Below are 15,899 nucleotides of genomic sequence, written 5' to 3'. Positions count from 1 at the left end.
GACATTGTTATTCACCTAAATTCTCAGCAGCCTTTATGGCTGATCAGTGTAAAACCTTAGTTAAGATGTTTCCAGACATCACACCATTTCAATTGGCATGAAAAGGTTAATCTAAGTAGACCATCAAACAATCTTTACTACCTCCATTAAATGCAATATATCATTGGTAATAAGAAGAACTACAGACTTTGAAGCAGAACGCAGACAGTATTTGCAGCCAAGTGTGAAAGGTGCTGACACACTTAATGTGCTACTGTACTAGGCTGGCCACGTCTATAGCAGTGACATGTTCAGTGTAAAACCTCAGTAACACACGTGATGGAGGCCAGAGTCCCAACTGTGCCCCATGACTACTTCCTTATTTCCCGTATTCCTAATTAAAGCCCAGATATTATCAATATTGCTAACACTTTTATTATGACATATTTATTAGGAATCATTAACAGTGAATAAACGCAACACAGTGATTAGTTTTCTTTGCACAACTCAGCCTTTACTTTGATACCATAAAATTTTACTTGCCAGGAAGGTGAAGTCCACTCTATCTGAGACAGGGTAGGCAGGCAGAGTATGTGGTTGCAAACGCCCCATTGGGGGGAGTGTGGAGACTACCCTCTATAAATCCAGATTTGGGGTGAGGCAGTAATCCAACAGACTTTATCACAGTCCGTGTAGGTGCACTGAACTTCTCGGCTCGGCAGTTGATTACTTTATCCTGCATAAATTAGTTCAGCTTTCAGGTGCTCCGGTGGGCTGGAAAAGGTGGATACAGTCCTAGGAGAGTCTCCAGCCCACCGGAGCACCTGAAAGATGAACTCATTTATGCAGGCTAAAGTCAGCAAACGCAGAGCCGAGAAGTTTGTGACGAATCAAATCACTGTAACTTCTCTCATCTCTAATAGGAATCTATATGCACCACATGTATTAAATGGTGCAGAGCATGTGATATATATGGGGTGAGTACACATTTTTGTGAAAATTCACTTCAGAACACTACTTTGTATCACTCTTTCTCTGCGACGTTTACTTGTGCAATTTTTTGAAACTGCTGTCTAAAGCCAGTCTTGTTAGCCAGGTCTAGGCTGGTGTATGTTTGTAGTGTAATTGAGGGCTATGCGACAAATCTGGGACTTTTTGAGAAAAAATTTCTCACCACTGCAAAGTGAAAAAGCCAAAGTGAAAAGTCATTTTAGTCCAAATCACTTTAGTAAAAAGGTGTACACTTTTTGCGCAAGTGCAACAAATCTGTAACACATTTACACCAAAAAGCAGTGTGAAAAAGTTTGGTAAATGTCCCCCTATGTCTTTACCCTGCACTTCCTTTTCTTACCTCCCTACCTGTCGAGGTGTAAGAAGCAGTGATTAAATGAGGGCATGCACATATTGGAGGTAGGCTTTGGATGGCCCAGACAGACCCCAAGTAGAGAGGATTTCCAGTCCAGGTTTCTTGTTCAGGAAACCCCTGCAAACCCAGGCGACGGTGGCTGCCTTTCATTGGCAGGACGTGTAATGGCACTGCCAGAGTTGCTGTCCCCCTGTTTTTACGTGACACTGCACCTAAGATATTTAAATGCTCTGCAGTGTAACCGGTAAGTGCCGCATCATTTTCTATTTGCATTATTCTTCATATTGAAACATTTGAGACATTATGAGATGTCATATGGAACTAGATTAATAAGTCACTTATACAGCATAAAGGAGCTGATATTGTCTCAACACATCTGGTTCTCTAGAATGACTATATGTTGCAATTTCAATTTCGTTTGTGAACTTTGACACACTTTCTGTTACATCTGTTCTGCAAGGTGTCAACCTGTTTAGGCCAGAAGTCTTATGAAACATCATTCCTCTAGGCAAAGTAGCAAGCAGTTGCAAGGAGCATATTTCTTGCTTAGTTGTCCTAATAGATAAGTGTGCTTAATTCTTTTTTCCTGGTAAAATTACGGAGAGTTATCTTAATTCCTTAGGTCAAACATTTAGCTATTAGCCAATGTACCACAGAACACTGCCAATCACTGGCGGGTGCATAGGCCGGAGCGCCACTTATTGAGGTCTACTGAAAGCTTGCTTGTTCAGTAGTCCGCAGTGTTTACCAGTTATAACATGGCATGTATGGCATTGTATGGCATCTGCAAAGGAAAGTAAAACAGTGTTTTACTCGGGGTCCTTGTCATCAGGCTGAGGCTCCCCTCGGATAGGCCAGTATTAATCTGGGGACAGATCCCCTTTAAGTGTCACATGTTTTATTTGAGATTTGAATAAAAAGAAATAAATTGGGGCTCAAGGTCTTGAACAAATGGCAAAAATATAAGTAAATTTAATTTATTAATACTGATATAGATATATGGCAAACTAGTGGAGATAAGTGTCTCACAGGGCCCTTGTGATAACACCACCCTAACTGTTACAATATAATAATATTAAAATATGAATTAATATAAGAAATACAATATAAAATATATGCTAAAAATGAGACCACTTCATAAATAATTCATCAATAAAAATTAGTTGTAAGAAAAATTCAATATGCAATTATCCTTTCTCCAAGATAATGCAATATAAGTCGATTTCAGTCTGATATCAGTAACCAGTAGCAACCATCCAAAAACTGTCAACCAGTTAGCAATGTGTTCCAATTAATCTCCACAAAATCCAATCTAAGGTGTTGGTAACCAACAGTAACCATGCACAGAGGCTAACCAGCCTGAATATTTTGTGTCAATATTCTTGTATGCAATAAGTCATTGACGTTCAAATAATTCTGCCAGCAGGATAGTAGCAAATTGGACAGATTTACACTGTGAGTGCGGCAATAGCAATTATGTAATAGAACAGGATACGTTGTATCTCACCGCTCCCGTGCACCGGTATGTTAGGTTCGCATTGCGATAACCTCCGCGATGTTGTCCCGCAGCGTGCTGAACACCGGCTATCTCTTGCAGCGTGAGAAAACGCCACCGGAGACTCGGCCGACTCCTGTAGAGGTGGTGTTTAGGTGGCGGTGGGTTCCTGATAGTGGTCCGGCACAGCGATGGTGTCAGGAGACGGTGGGCTCCGGATGAGGATCCTGCAGCGCTTCCACAGGCAGGTTGGTTACGGTACTTGCGGTGTCCTCGTGGCAGCGAGGTGCGCGTGATCCTTGGTAAATGATGGACAGATATCTCCGCCGGTCTTAGGTTGCTCAATTGTGGACTGGAACTGTATCGTAAGTAGGATGGTGGTCTCAATAATTGTATAGGGGAGGCTGGACGCGTTTCAGGACTTTCTCAGTCCTTTCTTCAGCAGCTATAGGTGTCCTATAGCTGCTCAAGAAAGGACTGAGAAAGTCCTGAAACACGTCCAGCGTCTCTTATATAATTATTGAGACCACCATCATACTTACGATACAGTTCCAGTCCACTATTGAGCAACCTAAGACCGGCGGAGATATCTGTCCATCATTTACCAAGGATCACGTGCGCCTCGCTGTCACGAGGACGCCGCAAGTACCCTAACCAACCTGCCGGTGGAAGCGCTGCAGGATCCTCATCCGGAGCCCACCGCCTCCTGACACCATCGCTGTGGAAGCGCTGCCGGACCACTATCAGGAACCCACCGCCACCTAAACACTACCTCTACAGGAGTCGGCCAAGTTTCCAGTGGTGTTTTCTCATGCTGCGAGAGATAGCCGGTGTTCAGCACGCTGTGGGACAACATCGCGGAGGTGATCGCAATGCGAACCTAACATACCGGTGCACGGGAGCGGTGAGATACAACGTATCCTGTTCTATTACATAATTGCTATTGCCGCACTCACAGTGTAAATCTGTCCAATTTGCTACTATCCTGCTGGCAGAATTATTTGAACATCAGGAACTTATTGCATACAAGAATATTGACACAAAATATTCAGGCTGGTTAGCCTCTGTGCATGGTTACTATTGGTTACCAACACCTTGGATTGGATTTTGTGGAGATTAATTGGAACACATTGCTAACTGGTTGATAGTTTTTGTATGGCTGCTATTGGTTACTGATATCAGATTGAAATTGACTTATATTGCATTATCTTGGAGAGAAAGGATAATTGCATATTTCAGATGAATTTTTCTTACACCTAATTTTTATTGATGAATTATTTATGAAGTGGTCTCATTTTTAGCATACATTTTATATTGTATTTCTTATATTAATTCATATTTTAATATTATTATATTGTAACAGTTGGGGTGGTGTTATCACAAGGGCCCTGTGAGACACTTATCTCCACTAGTTTGCCATATATCTATATCAGTATTAATAAATTCTATTTACTTATGTTTTTGCCATTTGTTCAAGACCTTGAACCCCAATTTATTTCTATTTATTTATTTTGTCACCTTGGGTATAGGTGTCTTAATTGGGCAACCCAGGTCACATGGTCGTTCGAGTGACAAGAGCCTCTCCAAATCTGTTTTGTATTATTTGAGATTTGATTGGTAGGAGGGACAGTGGCCATCAACTCTCCCTCAGTCATACATCATATAAAGGATGAATGTTTTCTATTGTGTTGATAAGAATAAATGTATATATAAATATAGAAAACAGTACCACAGTATTCTATATAGCAGTGTTTCCAAACCAGTGTGCCTCCAGCTGTTGCAAAACTATAACTCCCAGCATGCCCCGACAGCCGTTAGCTGTCGGAGCATGCTGGGAGTTATAGTTTTGCAACAGCTGGAGGCACACTGGTTGGGAAACACTGCTATATAGACTAGGGGATAAAGTATGGCTCACTGTATGCACATATGTCACGATTCGGCAGGCTGGAGGTGGATCCTCTGTGCCAGAGAGGGATTGGCGTGGACCGTGTCGGTGGACCGGTTCTAAGTTGCTACTGGTTTTCACCAGAGCCCGCCGCAAAGCGGGATGGTCTTGCAGCGGCGGTAGCAACCAGGTCGTATCCACTGGCAACGGCTCAACCTCTCTGACTGCTGAGATAGGCGGGGTACAAGGGAGTAGACAAGAGCAGGGTCGGACGTAGCAGAAGGTCAGGGCAGGCAGCAAGGATCGTAGTCAGGGTCAACGGCAGGAGGTCTGGAACACAGGCTAGGAACACACAAGGAAACGCTTTCACTGGCACAATGGCAACAAGATCCGGCAAGGGAGTGCAGGGGAAGTGAGGTAATATAGGGAAGTGCACAGGTGAAGGTACTGATAAAACCCATGCGCCAATCAGTGGCGCACCGGCCCTATAAATCGCAAAGACCCGGCGCGCGCGCCCTATGGAGCGGGGCCGCGCGCGCCAAAACAGCACAGACGGGGAACGAGTCTGGTAAGCGGGTCGGGATGCGCATCGCGAGCGGGCGCGTCCCGCATCGCGAATCGCATCCCGGCTGGGGATATTATCGCAGCGCACCCGGTCAGCAGGTCTGACCGGGGTGCTGCGAACAGGAGAACGCTGTGAGCGCTCCGGGGAGAAGCGGGGACCCGGAGCACTCGGCGTAATAACATACACATGTCATATGATACAGCCATGGTCACCAGAAGGAACACCTCTTCTGTCTCCATGCAGACAACTTTTGCGCATTACTTATCATAGCTTTTTTTTTCTTTTTTCTAATTTAGGGAAATTTCTGGAATAAACAATGTGAATTTAAAAAAATAGACAAAGGTTATCAGATATGTGAACTTCGAATTACAGTTACATATTATATTTTATTCTCCTCATCATTGTTTTATTCTCAGAAAGAAGTTGTTTCCTGCGCCAATAAACGTTTTACTTGTTCAGCTTACTAAAGGATGGAGATGAGAGAGAACATTTACTGTGCGCTGACTCATTACATTCTGACATGGAACCTAACACGAAGGCAAAGTCCAGACACACTTTGGATATAATTCTGCTTGGTTTTTGGCCTAAAGGTGAAGTGATGTGTAAATACGAAGAGCAACAGGTACAATTGTCTGGGAAGCCAGTTAATGTTGAGTTATAAAGCATAAAATGATAAAAACACCCCTAAAAGAACCTGCATTTACTCAAATACATTTGATGCTGTACATGAGCTGCAAGGCACAGAAAAAGGGAAAAGGATGATACATTTTATTCCTAGGTAGGTTTTGTATTACCATCATATGGGCTGAAATGTTTTATTAATAACAATAATAATAATAATGATACAATAATGCACCACACCATCTAATTATACTATGTGGTATAAGGTGCGCTAAATGTGTCCAGAGTATAAAAGGGTACTCTGGACACATTTTTTTTTTATCCTAAATGCCTAGGCTTCCGCCATTAAAATAATAAACTTTAACTTACCTCCCGTCGTTCCCTGATGCCGCCAATATTGTTTTCCTGTCCTTCGGCCTCGGTCTTCTTTGTTTAGGGACTCAATACGTAGCACTGCGCTCGGCTAATCACTGGCCACAGCTATGTCCCAATTCGGCCGGTGATAGGGTGAGTGGAAATGTCATGTAGAAGGTTGTGCCCGGGCACAATACATCAAACTTCTGCTCAGCCTATCACCGGCCTAGGTGGGACATCGCTTTGGCCGGTGATTAGCTGAGCTCGGTGTTACGTGTTGGGCCCAAAAAGCAGGAAGAAGACTGGGGCCGGAGGGCAGGAGACCAATATCGGTTGCACGAGGGAAGCGGTAGAAAGTAAGTTTATAATTTGGAATTGAGGCAACCAGGGAATACAGGGTAAATAAAAAATTTGTCTGGAATACCCCTTTAGCAATAACATTTTTATTAATTCTATACGACTGGTTTGACATTTTTTGCATTTTCTGATTTTCAAATATCTATTTTATGGTCACTAAAATGTCTGCATGTGGATCTGTGTATACTAAGATGCTGGTGGCACACGCCTACTGGGGCCTTTAAACCAATACAGTGATTGTAGTACACTAAAGTGGGGCTGGTTATATACAATGCAATCTTTACTTTTACTTTGTTCAAGGCATTAGCAATCTTTACCAGGCTAGACTTGCAACATAGGAGTTACTATTATTATAAGTAACATAAGTAGAGATGAGCAATTTCTCTTTTTTTTTTAAACATTTTTTAGGTAGTATTACTACTCCCAGCATGGAACAGACTGTTCCATGATGGAAGTAGTAGTGCCTGTGCAAATAAACAGATCACCCCGGTTGTCACTCCTGACACCCACTGCGATCATCCTGTATAATGTATAGATGTGGACGGCTTTCTTGCATCTAGATAGGACGATCACATGGGGTGTCAGGAGTGACACTTGCTGTGATCTGTCCTTAACTGCAGGCACTACTTCTCCCAACATAGGGAGCTATAGTACCTGCATTAATAGACAGATCGCAGCGAGTTTCACTTCTGACACCCAATGCAATTGTACTGTATAATATATAGATGCGTGTGGCCGGCTGCTCTTCTCTGGTCCCACTGTAGTATGAGTATATGCCGTATATACCTATAATTCATATTTCCCGAAGAGAGCTGTGAGTGGCTGGAACCATCTGGCCAATAACAAATGTATGAATAAGTGAATTCACATCACTGGCCGGCCGGAGTATAGTGCAGAGATGCGAGTGCAGGAGAAAGCCGCTTCATCTCTGCAATAGAAAGGACAATCGCATCGGGTATCAGGAGTGACACCTGGGGCAATCTGTCTATTAGTACAGGTACTACAGCTCCTATCATGGAACAGTCTTTCATGCTGGGAGTAGTAGTACGACCTAAAAAATTTCAAAAATAGAGAAAGAAAAGTGAAACACACATACACACACTTTATTAAACACAATATTAAAATACATTACTAATTTAAAAAAAAAAATTATTACAAAAAATATATATCATTTTTACATTTAAATGGCCCCTTTCTACATTTGTATTATTGTCGGCTACAATTTTAGGGCCCTGCCCACCCACATAAATTGATCCCTGTTTAAAAATCAACTTTTTTTTTTTTGGTGGCTTTTTTATACACCCAAGAATGGAGTCTACATTTTAGGCTGCTTTCACGCTATGAGTATTCATCTGTTATTAAACATCCATTTTCTGTATTGTATAATTAAAAATCGAATGTATAATTACGGATGAAATAACGGGTGCTAACGGCTGAATAATGTCAGTCAAAATAAAGGGCATATTCATCTGTTAAGACTCTTTATAACATCCGTCATGTACTGTTATTTTATGGCCGTTTTAACACCTCTCCTTACAGACTCCCGCAGCCAGGACTACTACTTCTCCCATCATGGGACAGACTTGTTTCCATGATGGGAGTAGTAGCTCCCCAGCTGCGGGAGTCTGCCGGTGGCTGGGGAAGCTACATTAGTGTTCGTACTACAACCCCCATCATGGAACAGACTCTGTTCCATGATGAAGGTTGTAGTATATGGGCTGAGGGATTGATCGCACCAGGTCTCACTTCTGAGACCCGATGCGATCAGAAGTTATTAAACTGGGGAGTGGGTGGCATGCTCCACTCCCCTGCAATGTACGGTGTATTTTTACTTTCACTTTTAAATTCCCCACCAGGGGCCCTGAATGGCCGCCACTGTGAAGCCATTCAAGGCTCCCAGCGGGGTTTTTAAACTACTAATTTGACCCACAAATGTATGCCCTCCATGCATATTTACAATAATTCATTTGCCCTAGTGTGTTTCTAATAATTCATTGGCCCCAGTGTGTTTATAATAATTCATTGGCCCCAGTGTGTTTATGATAATTCATTGGTCCCAGTATATCCAAATCCCCCCCAGTGTCCTTATTTCCCCTCCCGCTGCCTTCTCCTCATCTTCTTGGAGCAGGGCAGCAGGGGGGACAGCGGCGGTGAATGAATGAAGCCGACATGTCCCGCTTGTAGGCTTCATTCATTCACCGCCACCGCCCGACATTTCCCTGCTGCTGCTCTGCTCCTAGCACAATCATGTCTATTCTCTGCTTCTCATTACCGTACGGTGAATGAATGAAGCCTACATGCAGGTCAGCTTTATTCATTCACCGCCGCCATTTCCCGACATGTCCCACTGCTGCTATGCTCCAAAAAGATGAGGAGCAGTCAGCGGGAAGGGAAATAAGGACACTGGGGGGGGGGGAGGGGATAAGGATAAGCACATTTGTGCTAATGAATTATTATAAACACACTGGGGCCAATTAATTATTATAAATATGCATGGGGGGGCATACATTTTGGGGTCAAATTAGTAGCTTAAAAACTCAGCCGGGAGCCCTGAATGGCCCCTCGCTGGCGGCCATTCAGGGCTCCTGGAGGGGAATTTAAAAGTGAAAGTAAAACAATCGCATTGGGTATCAGGAGTGACATCTGCTGTGATCTGTCTATTAGTACAGGTACTACAGCTCCCATCATGGAACAGTCTGTTCCATGCTGGGAGTAGTAGTACTACCTAAAAAAAATACAAAAATTTAAAAAGTGAAACACAAATACACACACACACTTTATTAAACACAATATTAAAACATATTACTAAAAAAAATTTAAAAAATAATTATAAAAAAGATACTTTTTTTACATTAAAATGACCCCTTTCCACATTTTATTTATTGTCTGCTACATGTTTAGGTTCCTGCACATTAACATTTTTTTTTTTTTGGTGGCTTATAATTTTTTATACACCCAAGAATAGAGTCTACATTTTAGGCTGCTTTCAAGCTATGAGTATTCATCCATTATTAAACATCCATTTTCTGTATTGTATAATTAAAAAACGGATGTATAATAACAGATGAAATAACAGGTGCTAATGGCTGAATAACGTCCGTCAAAATAACGGGCATATACATCTGTTAAGACCCATTATGGCCTTTTTAAAACCTCTGCCTACAGACTCCTGCAGCAGCGATCAATCCCTCAGCCCATGTACTACAACCCCCATCATGGAACAGACTTGTTTCCATGATGGTAGTAGTAATTCCCCGGCTGTGGGAGTTTGCTGGTGGCTGGGGAGGCTACATTAGTGTTTGTACTACTACCCCCATCATGGAACAGACTCTGTTCCATGATGGGGATTGTAGTACATGGGCTGAGGGATTGATCCCACTGGGTCTCACTTCTGAAACTCGATGCGATCAGAAGTTATTAAACAGGGGAGCGGGCGGCATGCTCAGCTCCCCTGCGATGTACGGTGTATTTTTACTTTCACTTTTAATTTCCCCTCCAGGAGCCCTGAATGGCCGCCACAGCATGTCCTAAATTACATGTCAACTTGCACTGCTGATCAGGATGATTTTGGAGATATCGGGGGAGATTTATCAAAACCTGTCTAGAGGATAAGTTGCTGAGTTGCCCATAGCAACCAATCAGATTGCTTATTTCATTTCTGAACCGGCCTCTGAAAAATGAAAGTGATCTGATTGGTTGCTTTGGGCAACTCAGCAACTTTTTCTGTAGACAAGATTTGATAAATCTCCTGCGATGTCATCATCCCTATAGTTTTTGTTATGTCTTATTACTTCAGATCCAAATTGGCTTTGAACCCACATTCCTGACCAGATTAAGATTTTTTTGTACATATGGATTTAAAATCTATAATATTTTTCATTATTCAGGTATGTGAATAATTTTTGTTATGTTTTTATTTTTTTTCGTGATATAACAGACTTTTTATTCAAGCAATTTTTTATTTAGTTATTATTTAAGTTTTTATTTAAGCACCACAAGTCTCAGAACAGCAACAAGGCTCGCAAGGGGTATGCTGCACTCTCACACTAAGGCCAGGTGTTGGTGTCATACCAACTTCACAAGTTCAGTAATGGTAGTTAACCGTAACCTGACGTCCGTGTGTTTATTTGCTCATTGTGTCTGGCTCAGGAAGACTGCCTCCCACCTTCAGACCATGGATCGGATAAACGGTGCCCTGGCATCACGAAGTGAACAAGGTAACACCCAGTTGCTGCCACAACTTTCTTTTGGTGTCAGTAACAGGATTCGGGTGTGTGCCTACAAAACCACCTAGTCTGAACTGTATGCTTAGAAACCGCACAGAGCATGCAACACTTTATGTGCCAATTTGTACAGAACTGTGCTTTATGTTGACCAGTGCTCATGAAATACAGGGGGAGCACTTCATTCACGGCCATATATTATGTGAAGATTGCCAAAGACTGTGTACTTCAACGTTTCAAGTATGTGCAAGCAATGCACATACTCAGGATCCAAGTTGGTCTCGGGATCAAAGTTGCAGTGCCAAAGCCTAAGTAGAACTCAATGGACCACCTCCTTGTTGCACAGGGGGTGGTTAAAGAGGCTGCACGGATGACGTACTTCCGGCTGGTGGCAATTTTGGGGGAGCCTGCTATAAAGCCTGCAGCAGGACTCCACCCATCAGATTTGTCTTGTGAGGAGAGAAGGAGTAGCAAGAGGGAGTGCTCACGTGAGCAACTGTGATGAGCCAGCCTACAGCAAGTGGTGGTGGCTGCCACTGAAGTGTTCTCGTCCCTTGCTATTGGCCTGAAGGACTGCATCAGTGACGCTAGTAAGCCACCGGGGATACCGGTGGTAGTCCAGAAACAAGGTCTCCTGCATCATCACCGATGAGGCTTTAGCCTCATTTCACCTTGTGGGGATCCTGGGCGGAGCTACCCAGCAAAGCCTACAAGGTCAGTACCCCTTCAACTTCCCCAAGCTCTACTACTAAACTGGCGTCAGCCACGATACTGCACCTGAACCAGAACAGGACCCCTTGCCTGAAGGTTTGGCCAGAAGAGCATGCACCAACCATTTCCACTGCAGCCCCAGCAGTGGGTGCTGCATCCATCCAAGCGGTGGTCACCATGAGCCCTCACATTTCTGGCTCACAATTGTCAAGGGTCTCCTGGATCCAGAGCATCGTTACACTGTCCGAGGCCCTTTGTCCACCATGTTACTTAATGAAGAAAGAGAAGGAATGTTGACCACCTGAGTGGGAACCCAAACCTCCACCCTATTAAGAAAAAGTCTGCTATGGAGAAGGTGAGACATAATAACGCTTGTCAGGATCCAGACTGGTATGCAGAGAGGACACTGGAGGTGGATCCTCTGTGTCAGTGAGGTGATGGCGTGGGCCGTACCAGGGGAACGGAATCTAAGGGGTTACTGGTTTTCACCAGAGCCCGCCGCAAAGCGGGATGGACTTGCAGCGGCAGGTAACCCCCAGGTCGTTCCACCCGATAGCGACTCAACCCCACTGACAGCTGAGACAGGCACACTACACAGGGACAAGGCAAGAGCAAGGTCGGACGTAGCAGAAGGTCTGGGCAGGCAGCAATGGATCGTAGTCAGGGGCAACGGCAAGGGTCAGGATACACAGGTATGGGATATACAAAATGCTTTCTCAGGGCACTAGGGCAACAAGATCCGACAAGGACAGGAAGGGGAAGTGGGTTTTTATATGTTTTGCAGGTGTAGGTGCTGATTGGGCCAGACACCAATTAATGGTGCATTGCCCCTTTAAATTTCAGAGAGCCGGCGCGCGCACGCCCTAGAGAGCGGGGCCGCACACGCCGGGACAGCAGGAGGACGGGGCAGGTGAGGTGATTGGGATGCGACCCGCAGGCGGGCGCATCCCGCTACGCGGATCACATCCCCGCCGGTGATAACAGTGCAGCGCTCCCGGACAGCGGGTCTGACCGGGGCGCTGCACGCAGAAGAACACCGCGAGCGCTCCAGGGAGGAGCAGGGACCCGAAGGGAGCCACCATGTTACCCTTACCATACATCTAATATGCACGGTTGCTAAAATGGACAGAGATGTCAGCAGAGAGTACCAGAAAACTTAGGCATGTACACATGGCTCAAAAATTTGGTATTGTTGCAGCCGCAGCTGTAGCAGCGCCCAGAAAAATTGCGACAGCATAAAAAGTGCAGCACCAGAGGCCAGAAAAATTAGACATGTACACATGGCTGAAAAATAAGAACAAGCGCATATCCAAGAGTCCAGAAGACTCTATAATGCAGGACGGAGAAACAGACAAAGAAATTATTTTCTAAATAAAATTTTTCACCAAATAAAGAAACAGAGTTATTCCCTTTCTGTATTTTACTTTTGAAAAATTAAGTTAAAAAATCACACGCAACAAGCGTTCCTTTGTGTAATGGTTAGTACTCTTGAAAATTCAAGTTTAAATTATCATAAAGTCCAGAAGACTCTATAATGCAGGACGGTGAAAAACACAAAGAAATCCTTTTCAAAAGTGCGCCATGGCCATGTAGGAACGCCTGAAATTGCCACACACCTTCCTGGACTTCTTCAGGACATCCTGTAAGCCTGGGTACTTGAGCACAAAGCGTTGTACAATCAGATTACACACATGTGTCATGCACGGCACATGTGTCAACTTGACCAACCTCAATGCCGCCAACAAATTTGTTCCGTTGTCACAAACCACCTTGCCAATCTCCAGTTGGTGCGGAGTCAGCCACTGGTCCACCTGTGCGTTCAAGGCCGACAGGAGCACTGGTGCGGTGTTACTCTCCGCTTTGAGGCAAGTCAACCCCAAGATGGCGTGACACTGCCGTATCCGGGATATGGAATAAGCACCTGGGGAGCTGGGGGGGGGGGGGGCGGTGATGTGGAGCAAGACGCAGCAGTGGAAGAGGACTCGGCCGAGGAGGTTATGGAAGAGGATGGAGTAGGAGGAGTAGAGGAGGTGGCAGCAGGCCTGCCTGCAAGTTGTGGCGGTGTCACCAACTCCTCTGCAGAGCCACGCATTCCATGCTTGGTAGCCGTCACCAGGTTTACCCAATGCGCAGTGAAGGTGATATACCTTCCCTGACCATGCTTTGCAGACTAGGTATCAGTGGTCAGATGGACCCTTGCCCCTACACTGTGTGCCAGACATGCCATAATTTCCTTTTGCACAATGGAGTAAAGGTTGGGGATTGCCTTTTGTGCAAAAAAATTTCGGCCGGGTACCTTCCACTGCGGTGTCCCAATGGCTACAATTTTTTTAAAGGTCTCAGACTCCACCAGCTTGTATGGTAAAAGCTGGCGGGCTAGCAGTTCCGACAAGCCAGCTGTCAGACGCCGGGCTAGGGGTTGACTTTGAGACATTGTCTTCTTGCGCTCAAACATCTCCTTGACAGACACCTGACTGTGGGCAGATGAGCAGGAACTGCTCAAGGTGAGAGACGGAGAGGCAGATGGTTGAAAGGGGGCAAGGAGGGCAGCAGTGGTTGACCTGGCTGAAGATGCTGGACCAGGAGGACGATGGCGGCTTTGACTTTGTGTGCTGCTTGTACTGACGTGTTGATCCCATAGGCGTTTGTGATGTGACATCATGTGCCTTCGCAAAGCAGTTGTGCCTAGGTGGGTGTTGGACTTCGCATGACTCAGTTTCTTCTGGCACAGGTTGCAAATGGCCTCGCTGTTGTCAGAGGCAGACACACAAAAAAAATGCCACACTGCTGAGCTCTTGACGGCATTCTGGTGGTGCCAACAGCATGCGTTGATTGGCGTCCCGTCTGGCAGACCCCGGGTGCCAATGCATGCTGTCTGACTGTGCCACTAGCTCCTTGTGACGACCTCCCCCTGCTTCCAACTCGTCTCCTCCTCCTCTCTGTCTCCCCATCTGAACTTTCCCCCTCTTCTTCTCTTCTAGCGGGCACCCACGTGGCATCCACGGACACATCGTCATCATCAACACCTTCACCGCTATCTGACACCTCAAGAAAGGAAGCAGCAGCGGGTACATCATCATCATCACACCGTACGTCCATGTGTGTAATGCTGCCTGACTGAGACATATCCCTGTTAACTACATCCTCTGGCAATAATGGTTGCGCATCACTCATGTCTTCAAACTGATGTGTAAATAACTCCTCTGACGGATCAAGTAAAGCTGCTGTGGTGCTAGTGTTGGTGGTGGCGGCAGGCGGGCAAGTGGTAGCATGAGAGGTGCCCGAAGCTAAGCTAGAGGAGGAGAAGGATGGTGCGTCAAGGTTCCGAGGGGAAGCTGTAGTCTTGTGATAGCCAGTTAACTAAGTCCTCAGAACTTTGGGGGTTCAGGGTACGGGGCCTCTGAACACTGGCCATTCTAGGGCCAAAGGGAATCCCAGCACCACGATGGCCCCTGCGGGGTAGCTTTCCTCTGCCTGTCACTTTTTTTGTTAAATTTGCACCAAAAGTGTCACACCAAATGTGATTTGCACTAGGGTGACACAGTTTGCCCTGCAGGCAAAAAAAATGGCAACTGTGACGTGAACTGACAGTGACGACTGGTTTTATTTAACAGCCAAAAAAGGCTTTTTTTTTTTATTTGCACAACTGTCACACCTAATGTGATTTGCACTAGGGTCACACAATTTGCCCTGCAGGCAAAAACGACTGGCAACTGTGACGTGAACTGACAGTGATGACTGGGTTTATTTAACAGCCAAAAAAGTTTTTTTTTTTTTTTAAATTTGCACAATTGTCACACCAAATGTGATTTGCACTAGTGTGACAATGAGCAAAAAAGCTTGCCAGCGGAGTTCCCCTTTTAAGCAGTGGTCCCCAACCAGGGTGCCTCCAGCTGTTGCAAAACACATGGACTGATATATTTCAGCCCTTTGAATAGTGTAGTAGTTAGTTGCTTTAAAGAAAAAAAGCTTGCCAGCGGAGTTCCCCTTTTATGCAGTGGTCTCCAACCAGGGTGCCTCCAGCTGTTGCAAAACACACGGACTGATATATTTCAGCCCTTTGAATACTGTAGTAGTTAGTTGCTTTAAAGAAAAAAAACTTGCCAGCGGAGTTCCCCTTTTATGCAGTGGTCCCCAACCAGGGTGCCTCCAGCTGTTGCAAAACACACGGACTGATATCTTTCAGCCCTTTGAATACTGTAGTAGTTAGTTGCTTGAAGGAACTTAAGTTTTATACTGGAGTACCCCTTTTAACCAGCGGTTCCCTCCCAACCAGGGTGCCTCCAGCTGTTGCAAGACACACGGACTGATATCTTTCAGCCCTTTGAATACTGTAGTAGTTA

The 15,899-nt window shown here is 45.0% G+C and overlaps 1 long non-coding RNA gene across 1 annotated transcript in view; it reads left to right on the top strand.

Annotated features, from left to right (window-relative positions):
• LOC130357659 (uncharacterized) overlaps positions 1-15,899 on the top strand; it is a 203,978-nt gene that overhangs the window by 168,639 nt on the left and 19,440 nt on the right. The window contains exon 3 of the long non-coding RNA XR_008889213.1: positions 5,707-5,912. This is a non-coding gene — a long non-coding RNA (uncharacterized LOC130357659). The remainder of the gene's footprint in view (positions 1-5,706; positions 5,913-15,899) is intronic.

Source organism: Hyla sarda, chromosome 2 (assembly GCF_029499605.1).
Source record: "Hyla sarda isolate aHylSar1 chromosome 2, aHylSar1.hap1, whole genome shotgun sequence".
Classification (NCBI taxonomy): Eukaryota; Metazoa; Chordata; class Amphibia; order Anura; family Hylidae; genus Hyla; species Hyla sarda.
This window is presented reverse-complemented; position numbering and strand designations above follow the sequence as displayed.